The following is a 17,003-nucleotide window of genomic DNA, read 5'->3' as shown; positions in this document are numbered from 1 at the left end:
TAGAATCCAGGCGAGCACCACACCAGCTCCAGGCCAGCACCAAGTTAGCATCAGGCCAGGTCCAGATTAGCACCAAGCTAGCTCCAGGTTAGCACCAGGCCAGTTCCAGGCCATCACCAAGTTAGCACCAGGCCAGTTCCAGGTTAGCACCAGGTTAGCACCAAGTTAGCACCAAGGTAGCACCAGGTTTGCTCCAGGTTAGCACCAAGCTAGCACCAAGTTAGCTCCAGGCGAGCACCAAGTTAGCTCCAGGCGAGCACCAAGTGAGCACCAAGTTAGCTCCAGGCCAGCTCCAGGCCAGCTCCAAGTTAGCTCCAGGCCAGCTCCAGGCCAGCTCCAAGTTAGCTCCAGGCCAGCTCCAGGCCAGGTCCAGATTAGCACCAAGCTAGCTCCAGGTTAGCGCCAGGCCAGCTCCAGGTTAGCACCAGGCCAGCTCCAGGTTGGCACCAGGCCAGTTCCAGGCCAGCACCAAGTTAGCACCAGGCCAGCTCCAAGTTAGCACCAGGCCAGTTCCAGGTTAGCACCAGGTTAGCACCAAGTTAGCACCAAGGTAGCACCAGGTTTGCTCCAGGTTAGCACCAAGGTAGCACCAAGTTAGCTCCAGGCGAGCACCAAGTGAGCACCAAGTGAGCACCAAGTTAACTCCAAGTTAGCTCCAAGTTAGCTCCAGGCCAGCACCAAGCTAGCTCCAGGCCAGCACCAGGCCAGCTCCAGGCCAGCACCAGGTCAGCTCCAGGTCAGCTCCAGGCCAGCACCAGCCCAGCTCCAGGCCAGCACCAAGCTAGCACCAGCCCAGCTCCAGGCCAGCTCCAGGCCAGCACCAGCACCAAGTTAGCACCAGGCCAGCACCAAGTTAGCACCAGGCCATCACCAAGTTAGCAGCAAGTTAGCATCAGGCCAGCTCCAGGTTAGCACCAAGTTAGCACCGATCCAGGCCAGCACCAGGTTAGCACCAAGTTAGTACAGCTCCAGGCCAGCTCCAGGTTAGCACCAGGTCAGCTCCAGGCCAGCACCAAGTTAGCATCAGGCCAGGTCCAGATTAGCACCAAGCTAGCTCCAGGTTAGCACCAGGCCAGCTCCAGGCCAGCTCCAGGCCAGCCCAGCACCAGCCCAGCACCAGCCCAGCACCAGGCCAGCTCCAGGCTAGCACCAGGCCAGCTCCAGGCCAGCTCCAGGCCAGCACCAAGTTAGCACCAGGCCATCACCAAGTTAGCAGCAAGTTAGCATCAGGCCAGCTCCAGGTTAGCACCAAGTTAGCACAGATCCAGGCCAGCACCAGGTTAGCACCAAGTTAGTACAGCTCCAGGCCAGCTCCAGGTTAGCACCAGGTCAGCTCCAGGCCAGCACCAAGTTAGCACCAAGTTCGCACAGCTCTAGGTTAGAATCCAGGCGAGCACCACACCAGCTCCAGGCCAGCACCAAGTTAGCATCAGGCCAGGTCCAGATTAGCACCAAGCTAGCTCCAGGTTAGCACCAGGCCAGTTCCAGGCCATCACCAAGTTAGCACCAGGCCAGTTCCAGGTTAGCACCAGGTTAGCACCAAGTTAGCACCAAGGTAGCACCAGGTTTGCTCCAGGTTAGCACCAAGCTAGCACCAAGTTAGCTCCAGGCGAGCACCAAGTTAGCTCCAGGCGAGCACCAAGTTAGCTCCAGGCGAGCACCAAGTGAGCACCAAGTTAGCTCCAGGCCAGCTCCAGGCCAGCTCCAAGTTAGCTCCAGGCCAGCTCCAGGCCAGGTCCAGATTAGCACCAAGCTAGCTCCAGGTTAGCACCAGGCCAGCTCCAGGTTAGCACCAGGCCAGCTCCAGGTTAGCACCAGGCCAGTTCCAGGCCAGCACCAAGTTAGCACCAGGCCAGTTCCAGGCCAGCACCAAGTTAGCACCAGGCCAGCTCCAAGTTAGCACCAGGCCAGTTCCAGGTTAGCACCAGGTTAGCACCAAGTTAGCACCAAGGTAGCACCAGGTTTGCTCCAGGTTAGCACCAAGGTAGCACCAAGTTAGCTCCAGGCGAGCACCAAGTGAGCACCAAGTTAACTCCAAGTTAGCTCCAAGTTAGCTCCAGGCCAGCACCAGGCCAGCACCAGGTCAGCTCCAGGCCAGCACCAGCCCAGCTCCAGGCCAGCACCAAGCTAGCACCAGCCCAGCACCAGCACCAAGTTAGCACCAGGCCAGCACCAAGTTAGCACCAGGCCATCACCAAGTTAGCAGCAAGTTAGCATCAGGCCAGCTCCAGGTTAGCACCAAGTTAGCACCGATCCAGGCCAGCACCAGGTTAGCACCAAGTTAGTACAGCTCCAGGCCAGCTCCAGGTTAGCACCAGGTCAGCTCCAGGCCAGCACCAAGTTAGCATCAGGCCAGGTCCAGATTAGCACCAAGCTAGCTCCAGGTTAGCACCAGGCCAGCTCCAGGCCAGCTCCAGGCCAGCCCAGCACCAGCCCAGCACCAGCCCAGCACCAGGCCAGCTCCAGGCCAGCTCCAGGCTAGCACCAGGCCAGCTCCAGGCCAGCACCAAGTTAGCACCAGGCCATCACCAAGTTAGCAGCAAGTTAGCATCAGGCCAGCTCCAGGTTAGCACCAAGTTAGCACAGATCCAGGCCAGCACCAGGTTAGCACCAAGTTAGTACAGCTCCAGGCCAGCTCCAGGTTAGCACCAGGTCAGCTCCAGGCCAGCACCAAGTTAGCACCAAGTTCGCACAGCTCTAGGTTAGAATCCAGGCGAGCACCACACCAGCTCCAGGCCAGCACCAAGTTAGCATCAGGCCAGGTCCAGATTAGCACCAAGCTAGCTCCAGGTTAGCACCAGGCCAGTTCCAGGCCAGCACCAAGTTAGCACCAGGCCAGCACCAAGTTAGCACCAGGCCAGCTCCAAGTTAGCACCAGGCCAGTTCCAGGTTAGCACCAGGTTAGCACCAAGGTAGCACCAAGTTAGCACCAAGGTAGCACCAGGTTTGCTCCAGGTTAGCACCAAGCTAGCTCCAGGCGAGCACCAAGTTAGCACCAAGTTAGCACCAAGGTAGCACCAGGTTTGCTCCAGGTTAGCACCAAGCTAGCTCCAGGCGAGCACCAAGTGAGCACCAAGGTAGCTCCAGGCCAGCTCCAGGCCAGGTCCAGATTAGCACCAAGCTAGCTCCAGGTTAGCACCAGGCCAGTTCCAGGCCAGCTCCAGGTTAGCACCAGGCCAGTTCCAGGCCAGCACCAAGTTAGCACCAGGCCAGCTCCAAGTTAGCACCAGGCCAGTTCCAGGTTAGCACCAGGTTAGCACCAAGCTAGCACCAAGTTAGCTCCAGGCGAGCACCAAGTGAGCACCAAGTTAGCTCCAGGCCAGCTCCAGGCCAGCTCCAGGCCAGCACCAGCACCAAGTTAGCACCAGGCCAGCACCAAGTTAGCACCAGGCCATCACCAAGTTAGCAGCAAGTTAGCATCAGGCCAGCTCCAGGTTAGCACCAAGTTAGCACCAGGCCATCACCAAGTTAGCACCAGGTTAGCACCAAGGTAGCACCAGGTTTGCTCCAGGTTAGCACCAAGCTAGCTCCAGGCGAGCACCAAGTGAGCACCAGGTTTGCTCCAGGTTAGCACCAAGCTAGCTCCAGGCGAGCACCAAGTGAGCACCAAGGTAGCTCCAGGCCAGCTCCAGGCCAGGTCCAGATTAGCACCAAGCTAGCACCAAGGTAGCACCAGGTTTGCTCCAGGTTAGCACCAAGCTAGCACCAAGTTAGCTCCAGGCGAGCACCAAGTGAGCACCAAGTTAACTCCAAGTTAGCTCCAAGTTAGCTCCAGGCCAGCACCAAGCTAGCTCCAGGCCAGCACCAGGCCAGCTCCAGGTCAGCTCCAGGTCAGCTCCAGGCCAGCACCAGCCCAGCTCCAGGCCAGCACCAGCCCAGCTCCAGGCCAGCACCAGCCCAGCTCCAGGCCAGCACCAAGCTAGCACCAGCCCAGCTCCAGGCCAGCACCAAGCTAGCACCAGCCCAGCTCCAGGCCAGCTCCAGGCCAGCACCAGCACCAAGTTAGCACCAGGCCAGCACCAAGTTTGCACCAGGCCAGCACCAAGTTAGCAGCAAGTTAGCATCAGGCCAGCTCCAGGTTAGCACCAAGTTAGCACCAGGCCATCACCAAGTTAGCACCAGGCCATCACCAAGTTAGCAGCAAGTTAGCATCAGGCCAGCTCCAGGTTAGCACCAAGTTAGCACCGATCCAGGCCAGCACCAGGTTAGCACCAAGTTAGTACAGCTCCAGGCCAGCTCCAGGTTAGCACCAGGTCAGCTCCAGGCCAGCACCAAGTTAGCACCAAGTTCGCACAGCTCCAGGTTAGAATCCAGGCGAGCACCGCACCAGCTCCAGGCCAGCACCAAGTTAGCATCAGGCCAGGTCCAGATTAGCACCAAGCTAGCTCCAGGTTAGCACCAGGCCAGTTCCAGGCCAGCACCAAGTTAGCACCAGGCCAGCTCCAAGTTAGCACCAGGCCAGTTCCAGGTTAGCACCAGGCCAGTTCCAGGTTAGCACCAGGTTAGCACCAAGTTAGCACCAAGGTAGCACCAGGTTTGCTCCAGGTTAGCACCAAGCTAGCACCAAGCTAGCTCCAGGCGAGCACCAAGCTAGCACCAAGCTAGCTCCAGGCGAGCACCAAGCGAGCACCAAGTTAGCTCCAGGCGAGCACCAAGTGAGCACCAAGTTAGCTCCAGGCGAGCACAAAGTGAGCTCCAAGTGAGCTCCAAGTGAGCACCAAGTGAGCACCAAGTGAGCTCCAGGCCAGCTCCAGGCCAGCTCCAGGCCAGCTCCAGGCCAGCACCAGCCCAGCACCAGCCCAGCACCAGCCCAGCACCAGCCCAGCACCAGCCCAGCTCCAGGCCAGCTCCAGGCCAGCTCCAGGCCAGCACCAGCCCAGCTCCAGCCCAGCTCCAGCCCAGCTCCAGGCCAGCTCCAGGCCAGCTCCAGGCCAGCACCAGGCCAGCTCCAAGTTAGCACCAGGCCAGTTCCAGGTTAGCACCAGGCCAGTTCCAGGTTAGCACCAAGTTAGCACCAAGGTAGCACCAGGTTTGCTCCAGGTTAGCACCAAGCTAGCACCAAGCTAGCTCCAGGCGAGCACCAAGCTAGCACCAAGCTAGCTCCAGGCGAGCACCAAGCGAGCACCAAGTTAGCTCCAGGCGAGCACCAAGTGAGCACCAAGTTAGCTCCAGGCGAGCACAAAGTGAGCTCCAAGTGAGCACCAAGTGAGCACCAAGTGAGCTCCAGGCCAGCTCCAGGCCAGCTCCAGGCCAGCTCCAGGCCAGCTCCAGGCCAGCACCAGCCCAGCACCAGCCCAGCACCAGCCCAGCACCAGCCCAGCACCAGCCCAGCTCCAGGCCAGCTCCAGGCCAGCTCCAGGCCAGCACCAGCCCAGCTCCAGCCCAGCTCCAGCCCAGCTCCAGGCCAGCTCCAGGCCAGCTCCAGGCCAGCTCCAGGCCAGTTCCAGGCCAGCACCAAGTTAGCACCAGGCCAACTCCAAGTTAGCACCAGGCCAGTTCCAGGTTAGCACCAGGTTAGCACCAAGTTAGCACCAAGGTAGCACCAAGTTTGCTCCAGGTTAGCACCAAGCTAGCACCAAGTTAGCACCAAGTTTGCTCCAGGTTAGCACCAAGCTAGCACCAAGTTAGCTCCAGGCGAGCACCAAGTGAGCACCAAGTGAGCACCAAGTGAGCACCAAGTGAGCTCCAAGTGAGCTCCAAGTTAGCTCCAAGTTAGCTCAAGGCCAGCTCCAGGCCAGCTCCAAGTTAGCTCCAGGCCAGCTCCAGGCCAGCTCCAGGCCAGCTCCAGATTAGCACCAAGCTAGCTCCAGGTTAGCACCAGGCCAGTTCCAGGCCAGCTCCAGGTTAGCACCAGGCCAGTTCCAGGCCAGCACCAAGTTAGCACCAGGCCAGCTCCAAGTTAGCACCAGGCCAGTTCCAGGTTAGCACCAGGTTAGCACCAAGTTAGCACCAAGGTAGCACCAGGTTTGCTCCAGGTTAGCACCAAGCTAGCACCAAGTTAGCTCCAGGCGAGCACCAAGTGAGCACCAAGTTAACTCCAAGTTAGCTCCAAGTTAGCTCCAGGCCAGCACCAAGCTAGCTCCAGGCCAGCACCAAGCTAGCTCCAGGCCAGCACCAGGCCAGCTCCAGGTCAGCTCCAGGTCAGCTCCAGGCAAGCACCAGCCCAGCTCCAGGCCAGCACCAAGCTAGCACCAGCCCAGCTCCAGGCCAGCTCCAGGCCAGCACCAGCACCAAGTTAGCACCAGGCCAGCACCAAGTTAGCACCAGGCCATCACCAAGTTAGCAGCAAGTTAGCATCAGGCCAGCTCCAGGTTAGCACCAAGTTAGCATCAGGCCAGCTCCAGGTTAGCACCAAGTTAGCACCGATCCAGGCCAGCACCAAGTTAGCACCAAGTTAGTACAGCTCCAGGCCAGCTCCAGGTTAGCACCAGGTCAGCTCCAGGCCAGCACCAAGTTAGCATCAGGCCAGGTCCAGATTAGCACCAAGCTAGCTCCAGGTTAGCACCAGGCCAGTTCCAGGCCAGCACCAAGTTAGCACCAGGCCAGCTCCAAGTTAGCACCAGGCCAGTTCCAGGTTAGCACCAGGTTAGCACCAAGTTAGCACCAAGGTAGCGCCAGGTTTGCTCCAGGTTAGCACCAAGCTAGCACCAAGTTAGCTCCAGGCGAGCACCAAGTGAGCACCAAGCGAGCACCAAGTTAGCTCCAGGCGAGCACAAAGTGAGCACCAAGTGAGCACCAAGTGAGCACCAAGTGAGCACCAAGTGAGCTCCAGGCCAGCACCAGGCCAGCACCAGGCCAGCACCAGGCCAGCACCAGGCCAGCACCAGGCCAGCTCCAGGCCAGCTCCAGGCCAGCACCAGCCCAGCACCAGCCCAGCACCAGCCCAGCACCAGCCCAGCTCCAGGCCAGCTCCAGGCCAGCACCAAGCTAGCACCAAGCTAGCACCAAGCTAGCACCAGGCCAGCTCCAGGCCAGCTCCAGGCCAGCTCCAGGCCAGCACCAAGTTAGCACCAGGCCATCACCAAGTTAGCACCAGGCCATCACCAAGTTAGCAGCAAGTTAGCATCAGGCCAGCTCCAGGTTAGCACCAAGTTAGCACAGATCCAGGCCAGCACCAGGTTAGCACCAAGTTAGTACAGCTCCAGGCCAGCTCCAGGTTAGCACCAGGTCAGCTCCAGGCCAGCACCAAGTTAGCACCAAGTTCGCACAGCTCTAGGTTAGAATCCAGGCGAGCACCACACCAGCTCCAGGCCAGCACCAAGTTAGCACCAGGCCAGTTCCAGGCCAGCACCAAGTTAGCACCAGGCCAGCACCAAGTTAGTACCAGGCCAGCTCCAAGTTAGCACCAGGCCAGCTCCAAGTTAGCACCAGGTTAGCACCAAGTTAGCACCAAGGTAGCACCAGGTTTGCTCCAGGTTAGCACCAAGCTAGCTCCAGGCGAGCACCAAGTCAGCACCAAGGTAGCACCAGGTTTGCTCCAGGTTAGCACCAAGCTAGCTCCAGGCGAGCACCAAGTTAGCACCAAGTTAGCACCAAGGTAGCACCAGGTTTGCTCCAGGTTAGCACCAAGCTAGCTCCAGGCGAGCACCAAGTGAGCACCAAGGTAGCTCCAGGCCAGCTCCAGGCCAGCTCCAGGCCAGCTCCAGGCCAGCACCAGCACCAAGTTAGCACCAGGCCAGCACCAAGTTAGCACCAGGCCAGCACCAAGTTAGCACCAGGCCATCACCAAGTTAGCAGCAAGTTAGCATCAGGCCAGCTCCAGGTTAGCACCAAGTTAGCACCAAGTTAGCACAGATCCAGGCCAGCACCAGGTTAGCACCAAGTTAGTACAGCTCCAGGCCAGCTCCAGGTTAGCACCAGGTCAGCTCCAGGCCAGCACCAAGTTAGCACCAAGTTCGCACAGCTCCAGGTTAGAATCCAGGCGAGCACCACACCAGCTCCAGGCCAGCACCAAGTTAGCATCAGGCCAGGTCCAGATTAGCACCAAGCTAGCTCCAGGTTAGCACCAGGCCAGTTCCAGGCCAGCACCAAGTTAGCACCAGGCCAGCTCCAAGTTAGCACCAGGCCAGTTCCAGGTTAGCACCAGGTTAGCACCAAGTTAGCACCAAGGTAGCACCAAGGTAGCACCAGGTTTGCTCCAGGTTAGCACCAAGCTAGCACCAAGCTAGCACCAAGTGAGCACCAGGCGAGCACCAGGCGAGCACCAAGTGAGCACCAAGTGAGCACCAAGTTAGCTCCAAGTTAGCTCCAGGCCAGCACCAAGCTAGCTCCAGGCCAGCACCAGGCCAGCTCCAGGTCAGCACCAGGTTAGCACCAGGTTAGCACCAAGGTAGCACAGATCCAGGCCAGTTCCAGGTTAGCACCAGGTTAGCACCAAGTTAGCACCAAGTTAGCACCAAGGTAGCACCAAGGTAGCACCAGGTTTGCTCCAGGTTAGCACCAAGCTAGCACCAAGTTAGCTCCAGGCGAGCACCAAGTTAGCTCCAGGCGAGCACCAAGTTAGCTCCAGGCCAGCTCCAGGCCAGCACCAGGTCAGCTCCAGGTCAGCTCCAGGCCAGCTCCAGGCCAGCTCCAGGCCAGCTCCAGGCCAGCTCCAGGCCAGCTCCAGGCCAGCACCAGCACCAAGTTAGCACCAGGCCAGCACCAAGTTAGCACCAGGCCATCACCAAGTTAGCACCAGGCCATCACCAAGTTAGCAGCAAGTTAGCATCAGGCCAGCTCCAGGTTAGCACCAAGTTAGCACCAAGTTAGCACAGATCCAGGCCAGCACCAGGTTAGCACCAAGTTAGTACAGCTCCAGGCCAGCTCCAGGTTAGCACCAGGCCAGTTCCAGGCCAGCACCAAGTTAGCACCAGGCCAGCTCCAAGTTAGCACCAGGCCAGTTCCAGGTTAGCACCAGGTTAGCACCAAGTTAGCACCAAGGTAGCACCAAGTGAGCACCAAGTGAGCACCAAGTTAGCTCCAGGCCAGCACCAAGCTAGCTCCAGGCCAGCACCAAGCTAGCTCCAGGCCAGCACCAGGCCAGCTCCAGGTCAGCACCAGGTTAGCACCAAGGTAGCACCAGGTTTGCTCCAGGTTAGCACCAAGCTAGCACCAAGTGAGCACCAAGTGAGCACCAAGTTAGCTCCAGGCCAGCACCAAGCTAGCTCCAGGCCAGCACCAAGCTAGCTCCAGGCCAGCACCAGGCCAGCTCCAGGTCAGCACCAGGTTAGCACCAAGTTAGCACCAAGGTAGCACAGATCCAGGCCAGCACCAGGTTAGCACCAGGTTAGTACAGCACCAGGCCAGTTCCAGGTTAGCACCAGGTTAGCACCAAGTTAGCACCAAGTTAGCACCAAGGTAGCACCAGGTTTGCTCCAGGTTAGCACCAAGCTAGCACCAAGTTAGCTCCAGGCGAGCACCAAGTGAGCACCAAGTTAGCTCCAGGCCAGCTCCAGGCCAGCACCAGGCCAGCACCAGGCCAGCTCCAGGCCAGCTCCAGGCCAGCTCCAGGCCAGCTCCAGGTCAGCTCCAGGCCAGCTCCAGGCCAGCACCAAGAGGCCAACATCTCCTTTCAGGCACCCTGGTAGCACTAACCTGCACTGGAGACACGTTGTCGGATTTAACCTTATAACAGGCGAGGGCTTCAACCTGGTTTGCAGTTTAACGTCCATCCAGTGGAAAAGCAGGATGATGACGGCTCAGCGACCCAAAACAAGAGTATTTATAGAAACAGAGATGCGTTACCGGGGACAACGGGATAGTCCAGGATCCCAGCATCTTCATGGACGACCCAGCTGATGGAGGACACACGGAGGAGGTTTTAGGGACGGCAGGAGTGTCCTTCTCTCTCTGCACATATCCTCCGTCCTCACAAAGGTCAGAGGTCATCTTGGCCAACTGGTTCTGCCTGCAGAGAGACAGGCGTTGAGTGGGACAAGCGGGAACAGAAAGACTTCTGGTGTCCACTTACAGCTGCTCCACCGGGTCTGTGGTGTCGGGGGCATCCGGTGGTGCGGTGGTCGGGGGGTCCCACAGGTGTAGCGCTCGTCTCCATAGACGCACCTGCATGTCCCAGGAGCGCCGGCTGTACTTCCGGTACTTGTTAGGAGTCGATGGGTGGAGTTTCGGGTCCCTCAAATGTCTGAGGAGATCAGAGAGAACCGGAGCCTCATTTCTAAATCTGCAGCACCAAACCCGGTGTAGACCAGTTCTAGTCCACTTCTGGGTTTCTAAAAGCAGGACTTGGCGGTAAAACGTCCCGACCTCCACGCCAACTCTGACCCTGAGTCCTGACAAAGAAATCTGAGCCATTTGTTCCAAATGAAACGTAAACTTTCCCCCAGAATGTTGGACATTAACAGCATCTGCAGAAGAAGAGAAAAAGTTCCTCCAGCACGTAAAACGTCCAGCAGGAAAATGTTCTGAAACCAAGCAGTTCTACATGTTAGAAAAGCCACATCACACAGTTAATAAGTCGTACAGAAGCTGCCGTACTAATAAAGCTCTACATGAAGACCTGCAGGTAAAAGGAGGCGGTCGCCATGACAACAGCCCATCATCAGGCTGCTCAGGTGTTTCCTCCACCTGCAGATACAGAACATGAAGTGATGGTTGGAGATAAAATGCTCCCCAATGTGGCTTATCTGTCCCTGCTGGTGGACATGGAACATGGAGACTCTGGACTCCAGTCCGGCACCTTCCAAAGGGAAGGGACTGACAGGTCGGGTCCGCTCCTTTTCCCAACCCAGAGCAGAGGAACAGAACGATGTTCTCCACAGCCAGACGTGGTGTAGCGGCCATCGGGCAGATGGAGGCAGGTGGAGGTGCCTCCATGCCCAGGAGGAAACCTGTTGTACAGCTGCAGATGTGTGCAGATAGTGGAGACGCTACATAACATGCTACTAAATGGTAACGTGTCCCGTTCAGCTGCGACCAGCGCTGTTGTCCCCGACCTCCAACCATCATGTTGGAACCAAACTGCTGCCAAACGTCTAGAAGTGATGCAACACATCAGAGGTGGAGAATCCCCCCCCCCTCTCTCCGACCACATCTGCAGCGCTGCAACCCAGCTGGGACACACAGGAACACCAGTATGTTCCCAGTAAATAAACTGGAGTCAGAGACGTCTCATTTATGTCCGTTCATTTTATAATCTGAAACCAAGGAATGAAGCACTTCCAGCATCATCTGGAGCATTTTGTTCCAGCGTATCTCTGGACTCCTTCATTTTCCCGCCAGCTTCTAATCTGTGGGAGTGGGCAGCGCCCCCCCTTCCTCCTCCTGTGGACCAAGATGTCCTCTCTCCCTACATTTTACTGTCTGACCACTTTATTTGTCCTTTCTGGATAAGTCCGGTGGTCTGATGAGACGCTGACAGCATCTGTCCCCTGCTGACCTCCTCTGTCTTTCTGCTGGTGGTGATGTCCGTCCCGTCTCCACCAGATAAAATACTTTTACATTTTACAGCTTTATCTGTTAGAATTTCTTCCTCATTTTCCACAAAATTCCTCTTTTTTCCTGCAGAACCGTCATGGAAATGAGATGGATTAATATTTATCAGGGCGTTACCTTTTATGGGCAACATGTGGGCGTGGCCAGATGTTTCCTCACCGTGTTAAACTTCCTGTTGATCAACGAGCCTCTTTAAGGACATTTTCCCTTTAATTAATACATCACTACTAAATCTTATCAATATGTCTTTAGTGACAGGATATGTACCACAATCATTTAAAACTGCTGTAATCAAGCCTTTACTTAAAAAGCAATCTCTGGATCCAGAGGTGATAGCAAATTATAGACCTATATCTAACCTCCCGTTTATGTCCAAAATTCTGGAGAAAATAGTTTCAGCTCAGCTACATGCCCACCTGAGCAGAAATAATTTATGCGAGGAGTTTCAGTCAGGATTTAGAGCTCATCATAGCACTGAGACAGCATTGGTGAAAGTTACTAATGACCTTCTTATGGCCTCAGACAAAGGACTTGTGTCCGTACTTATCTTGCTTGATCTTAGTGCTGCATTTGATACAGTCGATCATAACATTCTGTTACAGAGACTAGAACAGGTGGTTGGAATTACAGGTACAGCGTTAAGCTCGTTTAAATCATATTTATCTGATAGACTTCAGTTCGTTCATGTAAATGACAAGTCCTCCTCACAAACTACAGTAAGTCATGGAGTTCCTCAAGGTTCTGTACTTGGACCAATACTCTTCACGCTATATATGCTCCCTTTAGGCAAAATTATTAGACAGCATGGAATAAACTTTCATTGTTATGCAGATGATACTCAACTATACTTATCCTTTAAACCAGATGAAACAAATCAGCCCAATAGGCTACAAAATTGTCTCATAGACATAAAGACTTGGATGTCTAGAAATTTTCTCCTCTTAAACTCAGATAAGACTGAAGTAATTCTCGTTGGATCTGAAAAACTCAGAGCTAAATTTTCCAGTTTTGTAATGAACCTGGATGGCATTACTTTGGCTTCCAGTGCTACAGTGAGAAACCTTGGAGTAATATTTGACCCTGACCTGTCCTTTGGTCCACATATTAAGCAGGTTACTAAAACAGCCTTCTTTCATTTACGTAATATAGCCAAAATTAGGGACATTCTGTCTCAGAGTGATGCAGAAAAACTGGTTCACGCTTTTGTTACTTCGAGACTAGATTACTGTAACTCTCTATTACTGGGCTGTCCTAAATATGCCCTGAAAAGCCTTCAGCTGATCCAGAATTCTGCAGCCAGAGTCCTGACCAGAACCAGCAGGAGAGATCATATTTCTCCAGTTTTAGCCTCTCTTCATTGGCTGCCTGTTGAATCTAGAATAGAATTTAAAATCCTTCTCCTTACATATAAAGCCCTCCACAGCCAGGCACCACTATATATCAAAGACCTCATTGTTCCTTATATACCAAGCAGAGTACTTCGTTCGCAGACTGCAGGCTTACTTGTGGTTCCTAGAGTCTCAAAGAGCCGAGCAGGAGGCAGAGCCTTTGGTTATCAGGCCCCTCTCTTATGGAATAAGCTCCCAGTTAGTGTTAGGGAAGCAGACACCCTCCCCACCTTTAAGACTAGGCTGAAGACTTATCTTTTTGATAAGTCCTATAGCTAGGGATGGTTAGCATCCCTTAGTTATGCTGCTATAGGTTTAGACTGCTGAGGGACATTTCCTGATACACTGAGCTTCTTTCTCTTTATCTCTTTCTTTTACCCCCCATAACAGTGTTGCATCATTAACATGTATGTCTCCTGTCTCAGCAGGTCTCCCTGGCCGGGAGTAGCAGTTCCTGTTGTCTGTTGTCTTTCTGTCCTCTTCCCCCCACACAGCAGAGGCAGATGGCTGCCTGTCCTGAGCCGGGTTCTGCCGGAGGTTTCCTTCCTGTTAAAAGGGAGTTTTTTCCTTCCCACTGTCGCCAGTGTGCTTGCTCAGGATGGGAGATTGAGTTGGACTCAACTCAATCTGTTGGTTTCCTTATATAGGCTGTTATGAATTGGCCTTCATTATGTTTTCCCCTCTGTCTGTAAAGCGTCTTGAGATGGCATTGCTGTGATTTGACGCTATATAAATAAAGTTGAATTGAATTGAATTGAATCCTGATTTATGAAGGAAACCGGCGTAGGACGTGCTACTTTAGAAACGTGCTGTTGTCCGTACGGACGCCGCCTGGAGTCATCGTTGCTATGCAGGTTTATATATGAGGCTCCTGATCCCAGAATGTCTGGATTACTGGATCCAACAGGTTCGGTTCTCTTACTTGGGAACTTGCTGAAGGTAGTTCTGGTACCCGCTGGTGTTCTTCCCGTACTGAATCTGCTTCTGACGGCGTTTTAGGACAGCTGTGTTGGTCTCAGTGTTTACCGGATCCGGCAAACGGGGGTAACAGCGGCTGAATGGGGGCCTGCAGGACAAACCAGAGATCCGGGACTAGAAAAAGCAGAACTTCTGGACCTTGTGGTAATCTTGGTAAACTGCATTCTGGATTATTTATCCAATAAGGATTAACACACTGACCTCTTACTGTCCACATCATCGGTCCCCACGGCAACACTGCTGGAGGACACCTTTAGGATGCAGCGTTCCAAGATGGACGGTCTGCAGGACAAGAAGTCAGACTCATGGAGGACAAATGGTTTTATATCTCAGTCCTCGGGCTGGGGACTGGATCAGGAGCAGGACCAGGTCCCATTATTGCCCCCAGCTGCCACACTAACCCTGCTCAGCCTCCCGCCACGCTGACTGCAGACATGTTGGCTTCCTGTTTTACTGAAAAGGTTGCTACCATCAGGAATCACTTCTCTGAGCCTGACCAGCTCAGTCCACCACATCCAGCTAGTGGTGCCTCACTTTGCTCTTTCTGCCCTCTGAATGAGGACCAAGTCTCTAAACTTCTAGTCAACTCTAAAGCCACTAGCTGTCCTCTGGATCCGGTCCCTACCGACATCCTGCAGAGCATTTTACCTCCAATCAATCTGCAGTGACCCATATTATCATCTCCTCTCTGGAATCCGCTGTCTTTCCCTCTGTCTTCCAGCAAGCTCGGGTCACCCCGCTGCTGAAGAAACCCACACTCAACCCAGTCCAGGTTGGAAACTACCGGCTGGTCCCACTGGTGCCGTTCATGTCCACACTACTGGAGCGGGTCGTCTTCAGTCTCCCAGTTCCTCCATGATAGAAACCAGTTAGATCCACATCAGTCTGGAACTGGTCTCCTGTCTGCTACTGGTTCCCTACCACCAGATCCACCGGTCAGTCCTGACCCTGGTCCTGCTGGACCTGTCTGATGCTGCTGACCCAGCCAACCATCATGTTCTCCTCTCCACTTCAACCAGTCCAAACTGGTTCATGTCACTCCGCTGCTAATCGCTCTTCACTGGCTTCCGGTTGCAGAGCATCAAATTCAAAGCTCTGCTTCTGGCTTACAAAAGTCAGTCTCCTGTCTACCTTCACTCCCTCTCCACAGCTACGCTCCACCAGTGGAAGACACCTCATGTTACCATGACTACGTGGGACTAAACGACCACCAGACTCTTTTCCTCTGTTGTTCCACGATGGTGGAACGACCTGCCGAACTCTGATCTGTAGAGTCCTGATTTGTTTTAAACTGTAGACTCAGCTGTTCAAGCAGCATTTCCTTGTTTATATGACCTCTTCTACTCGCCAGAATAGTTAGAAAGATTCTTCCTGCTCTTTGACACAACTCAGCACCGATAAGCTGCATGCACCCATGCCCCACATGGTTCTGTGGGATGAAAGTGTTCTTGTTAATAAGCAAGGACTTTTGTAGGGACAGAACAAATAAATGAAAAAAGAACCACCTTCATCTCTACACAGCAGCACCTGGTTCCAGCTGGACTCACCATTCTGAACAGGGTTACGGTTAGTTATGATGTTAGTGAGTTATGATGCCTCCTGTTTGACCAGGGTTAGTGTTTGTTCTCACACTCAGATGGAAGTTTCTCTGGAGAAAAAGCGTTTGATAGATTGATAGAATAGACTAGAAGAGAGTAGAAGCCTGGAGCACACAAACCTGCGAGGTTTGCAGCCAGGTGGTCGCTCCCGTCCTCGCAGGCCACTGGTTGCAGCTGTAGCCGGGACTGGAGATGTGTTACTGCAAAGCAAACATATGACCTCATAGTAATGCATTCACTGCAGCCATGTTCAGGACGAGGACTGGCATGTTACTATGGAGACGGGGAACACAGTCAACTATCGGCAAGGCAAGTTTATCTGTCCAGCACAGTTCAACAGCAGAGTGACTCTAGAGACATTAAACCAGCGTTCCTCATCGCATGCGGCTCGTGAAGCAGCCTCTGGCTGTCTGAAAATGCATGTAAACAAGTCATAATGATCCTCAACGCTGCAGTTCTCTCCACTAACAAGAGCTGCAGGCTGCTTGCAGAAACTCTGCTGTCCTAACGGCCCTAACTGACCCTGTCAGGGTTGCCAGTTCTGGCTGATTTCAGCTGCAGCGAACTCCACCAAAGAGCTGCTCCGTCGGTAGCTCCGTATATATAATGAAAAAGAAACGCCCACATTCTGGAGGCATTGTTGTATTTTCACCCGATACTGTTGCATAAGAACGCCATGACCATCCATCCATCTTCTGCCGCTTATCCGGGGTCGGGTCGCGGGGGCAGCAGCCTAAGCAGGGAAGCCCAGACTTCCCTCTCCCCAGCCACATTTACCAACTCTGCGGGGGGGATCCCGAGGCGTTCCCAGGCCAGCCGAGAGATATAATCCCTCCAGCGTGTCCTGGGTCTTCCCCGGGATCTCCTCCCCGAGGGACGTGTCTGGAACACCTCACCAGGGAGGTCCAGGAGGCATCCTGACCAGATGCCCGAGTCACCTCAACTGGTTCCTCTCGATGCGGAGGAGCAGCGGCTCTACTCTGATCTCCTCCAGGATGACCGAGCTCCTCACCCTATCTCTAAGGGAGAGCCCGGCCACCCTGCGGAGGAAACCCATTTCAGCCGCCTGTATACGAGATCTCCTTCTTTCGGTCACGACCCACAGCTCATGACCATAGGTGAGGGTAGGAACGTAGATCGACTGGTAAATGGAGAGCTTCGCCTTCTGGCTCAGCTCCTTCTTCACCACGACAGACCGACGCAGAGTCCGCATTACTGCAGACACCGCACCGATCCGTCTGTCGATCTCGCGCTCCATCCTTCCCTCACTCGTGAACAAGACCCCGAGATATTTAAACTCCTCCACTTGAGGCAGGACCTGACTCCCGACCTGGAGAGGGCAATCCACCCTATTCCGGCTGAGGACCATGGTCTCAGATTTGGAGGTGCTGATTCCCATCCCAGCCGCTTCACACTCGGCCGCGAATCGCTCAAGCGAGAGCTGGAGATCATGGCCAGATGAAGCCAACAGGACCACGTCATCCGCAAAAAGCAGGGACCCAATCCTGAGGCCACCAAGTCGGATCCCCTCAACACCTCGGCTGCGCCTAGAAATTCTGTCCATATAAGTTATGAACAGAATCGGTGATAAAGGGCAGCCTTGGCG

The sequence above is a fragment of the Telmatherina bonti genome (genome assembly GCF_933228915.1).
Source record: "Telmatherina bonti genome assembly, chromosome: 10".
Lineage (NCBI taxonomy): Eukaryota > Metazoa > Chordata > Actinopteri > Atheriniformes > Telmatherinidae > Telmatherina > Telmatherina bonti.
The sequence above is the reverse complement of the archived record's forward strand: the minus strand, read 5'-3'. Positions refer to the sequence as shown.